Source organism: Brassica napus, unplaced genomic scaffold (assembly GCF_020379485.1).
Source record: "Brassica napus cultivar Da-Ae unplaced genomic scaffold, Da-Ae ScsIHWf_767;HRSCAF=1106, whole genome shotgun sequence".
NCBI lineage: Eukaryota > Viridiplantae > Streptophyta > Magnoliopsida > Brassicales > Brassicaceae > Brassica > Brassica napus.
In genome coordinates this window covers 102501-107500 of record NW_026016814.1, presented here as the reverse complement: position 1 = coordinate 107500, position 5000 = coordinate 102501, and positions in this window count along the sequence as shown.

The following is a 5000-nucleotide window of genomic DNA, read 5'->3' as shown; positions in this document are numbered from 1 at the left end:
AATTCCAAGTGGAATTCAAACAAACCAACTCACAGTGTTCTAGGCGAGAAGCAGCTGGTTGATCGGAGAGGACTTGGCCAAAACCCAAGGGACGCCTTGACTGGACTGGACTGGACTGATCTTGACTTGGACACAACCTCGGCTTCATCATGAAGAAACTGACAGGTCTGGACAGACTGATCTGGACAGAACCTCCTTTAGCTTCTGGACAGTTCTTCGGACTTCCCGCGGAGTATCGAGCAGAACTTCGACTGATCTGAACCCGTGGAACTGAACTAATCTTGGACAGCACCTCCACTTGATTGTAGGAGAATATGACTGGCTTGGACGGATTGAATTGGACAGAGCTTCCGCGTCACAATCGTAGAGAATCGCTGATTGGACGGAACTGGCCTTCTCGGTGGAGTATCGGTCTTCAGAATCGACCATACTCTAGAATCGATCACTTCCTTTCTCTCTCTCTCTCTCTCTATAGCCACGTTGACTTGACTCCCATCTGATCTGATCTTCACTTGATTGACCTTCAGTTGGACAGAACCTTCCCAAGGCGATGACTCGAAATCAATAGAGAACTGATCTCGAAAACTCTCTAAAACTCTCGAAATAGCTCGGAATCACTTGCTTTCTTTTTCTACTTTTCTCTCAAGGTTTTAACTTTGTTTGGACAGGTCTGGATGTGAAGAAATGAGCTGGGGTCGTGGGGTATTTATAGGAGACACCAGCCAATCAGCTTCAGGTTGGTGGCAGCCCGTGTGTCGCTCCGCATGGCTCCGGACGCATGCACGGCGACACCTCGTGCTCCACATGGCTGGCTGCATGTCCAGGACACATGCAGGACGCCACCACTCCTCCCAGATGTCAGGCTGCATGACTGGAGCTCATGCAAGGCGCCACACATCCTCACACATGTCGATCAGCATGCTTCGGTTGCATGCGTCGCGACATCTCGTGCTTGGCCGATCCACCTCGTGCTCCACATGGCTGGCTGCATGTCCAGGACACATGCAGGACGCCACCACTCCTCCCAGATGTCAGGCTGCATGACTGGAGCTCATGCAAGGCGCCACACATCACACACATGGCTGGCCGCATGCTTCGGTTGCATGCGCGGAGACACCTCGTGCTTGGTCGATCCACCTCGTGCTTCTACATGTCAAGCTGCATGTGCAGCTTACATGCACGTCGACACCTCGAGCTTCTGTAGACACTCATCTTGCTGGACAGTTGACACCACGTTCTGAACCCATGCAACAAGCCACCTCGAGCTTCTCGGTCCATTGGCCTGATTTCGGTCCTTCCGGTAAATTTCTGACCGCGATCAATCCCGAATATTTTTCTTCTCCCATTCAGATGAGTTTAATATTTTTAATAAACTCCAATCTGAAGTCTGACCTTGGCGGTAAATATTTCCCGAGCCTTCGGCTTCCTCAAAGAATTTCATAATACCGAAATTAGGGTTTTCGTCCAATTTCGGGTTTTCCCGTCGTGCTTCAATCCCGTCGTGCTTGCTTCCCGTCGTGCTTACTTCCCGTCGTGCTTAATTCCCATCATGTTTCCAATGTCTTCGAATAATATTCCGCTGATACGAAGTTTCGCGGAAAACTTCGTGCTGAAGAAACGTCATTCTTCCAAAACGTCGAGCTTCTAAACCGTCGTGCTTCCAAAAATGTTATGCTTCCAAAACGTCCGTCTCATCAATCTAAGACATCTTCTAACTATGGTCGAGCAACTTATTCGACTCATAGTTCACTCACGATCACTTCTTTCCCACCTCGTACTTCAAAGCTTCTTGATCGATCCATATCGCATGCGACTCGACCACCACAAAGATACTCGACCACTCTTTTCTTTCTTTTTTTTTTTTTTTTTTAACGGGTTTCTACATTCTCCCCCCCTTAATAGAATTCGTCCTCGAATTCTTAGTTGCGCAATTGCTCGTCTTCACAACATTCTCCCTCGTCTCCATAACCTCTTTACTCTGTCCACCACGGTTCCTTGAGTGTCCTCTTCAAGGCCTCCACAATTGTCTTCATATCTCTCACTTGAATGATCACTGAGTCATCCTCTTTCTTTTACTCTGCCATAACACACTCATTGCCCTGATACTATCTTGTCCATGCTCGTCCTGATTTCCAACTTTCTCGATCTTTGTCTTCCCAACTACTGATGAAGTCCTTTCCCAACGAAGTTTGTTTCCTCCCATCTGTCCAGTCCATACCACTGTCCAGTTCTCTGAATCTGTCTCCCTCTTTCGCTTCGGGTTTGGGTTTGGCCTCGAACTCCCTCCACTTTAAGGTTTTCATCCCTTAAAGTTCCGATCAACAAACATACTTACTCGCTGCAACTCAAAAGAACACTTAACATGCAAGTTAGTAGACAATTAATCAAATAATCTACTAACCTAGCAAATACTAACAATGCAACCTAACCGCAATTCTAACCAGCAACCTAACAGTTCTACCCAAGCAACCTAACAGTTCTAGATTCCACTATCTCAATCCTAATTTCCTAAAACCACAAATCCTATCGCTGGACGTGACCGGTTTCCCTAATGCCTTTTGTGACTCATTTTGACTCGATAAATATTTAAAACCGATTAAATCATGAGTTCCGGAAGCATGGACGAAACCATGCTCTGATACCACCTCTGTAACACCCCCGAACCGTCCTAAGCATAGGTCGACCCACCGGCCAACAATCAAACAAGAACATGACCGACGGACGACCCACACCAAGGGTTGGAGATGAAAGGCCAACCGGCCAGCCAACAATCAAACAAGAACATGACTGACCGTCCAACCCAACACCATGGTCCGGAAGCGCTACGTGACGGGCTAGGGACAATCCGGTCAGAGTCACAAACTTTACTCCACGACCTAGACCAGTTCATCCACTAACTCGTCCCGCTGCGTCAAGGCATAAGGCTTTGCAACCCGTACCTAGAGTTAGCGTTTTCCGTTAGATCAAGGCCTAAGGCTTTTCAACCCGTACCTCGACCTAACGTTGTGTTAGACCGGACTAGTCAAATATCAGAGTACTCATGAAGCGCATATAAAACAATTACTTTATTGATTCGAGAAATATCCATACATTGATATAATTCGAGACCGGTCCCGGCCTAATGCCAAATCGAGTCAACTAAACACAAATCCACAATACCGTTTACAAAAGGCATGAAAATCTACACCGGCGGTCCTAACGTCCAGCACCAAGCTATCCGATCATCCTTACCTAAAGCGACCTGCAAAAAGGACAACGGAGTTGGATGAGTAACCTAATGTTACTCAGTGAGCTGGCGGCCTCTACCCGCAACCTAGACTCTACCCAGACAACCCAAAATAACAATCAATCTAGCCCTAGCATGCAATAAAAGCTAAGGCTAAGCAAACCGTTACTAAGTTAGACTTGGCCTCCTGCCATGATCTAGCTTCAAGTAACGGGAACCTGCATAAAAACAAGTCAACAAACAATCCCTAGTTAACCATATATACGCCTGAGTTCAATACTCATGTAGTGTTAGACACTTAGACTATGCAAGTATCATTAATCGATCGACCAACAATCAAACAAGAACATGATCGGCCAACCAATGATACCGCATAGCTTTAATATCCACCACCCTTCACAAGCAATCACTCAAACACATACAGGCCAACGTCAGGCCTACACTAACGAAATACACATCAAGCCTAATCCGGTACCTAAACCAGACTTAGGACTTAATGTCAGAACCTGCAAGCAAATCAATCAACCACAATCACAATAATAACTATGAGTATCTACGACTCGATCTAACTCGTAGCACCGTATATCGGTGCTACACTAACTCGAGGGTTCTATAACCCTCTACGACACTCTAACACAACACTCTAACCTGGGCCCTGGTGACTTCGTGTTCCTCCTCTCTATCGGCAATATCCTATCTCCCTACCACAAAGGCCAGAAGAAGGAACTTTCAACCGACCGCGGCCCACAGTCCTTCGGGTCACCGCGCGACAGCCCACAGTCCTTCGGGTCACTGCCACATTACACCGTCGTGTAATACTCAGCCATAGTACATGACACCGTTCGTCTGAGTCTTCCCGATCCAGCGAATAAGGGGTTTCCTTGAACCCGCTGGGTACGAGGCCGAGGAAACACTAATCACCCCTACACAAGCCTAGTATGGGCGGGTCACGCACATACTGTCGGCACACTCACACAACACAAACTCAATCTAGAACCTAACCTAAAGATAAAGTTCCAGATCCTAACTAGACACGACTCCACAAGACTAACCATAGTACCAGTAGTCCGGCCTATATGGCCTAAGACCCTTAGTACTAACTACTAAACAATAATATCAATACTAAACAACACAATCAAACCGTTACCCAGATAGTCCAGCCTCCCGCTGAGAAACTATCTTTAAAGATAACGGGAACCTGCACTCAACAATATCAACACGCAATAATAGAAAACATGATGCATCCTAGCCCTAGTCCTAGTCAGGTTATTAACTCAGTCTTAATTCCATTCATCTCAGCTTAGCCCTTGCTAAACTGAGTCCGGTTCCATAAATAAAATAACCCTAAGGACTCTACCATTCAATAACGTGATCATTCTACTCTATATGCAGACTCGATCTACCCTAAATTCCAAGTGGAATTCAAACAAACCAACTCACAGTGTTCTAGGCGAGAAGCAGCTGGTTGATCGGAGAGGACTTGGCCAAAACCCAAGGGACGCCTTGACTGGACTGGACTGGACTGATCTTGACTTGGACACAACCTCGGCTTCATCATGAAGAAACTGACAGGTCTGGACAGACTGATCTGGACAGAACCTCCTTTAGCTTCTGGACAGTTCTTCGGACTTCCCGCGGAGTATCGAGCAGAACTTCGACTGATCTGAACCCGTGGAACTGAACTAATCTTGGACAGCACCTCCACTTGATTGTAGGAGAATATGACTGGCTTGGACGGATTGAATTGGACAGAGCTTCCGCGTCACAATCGTAG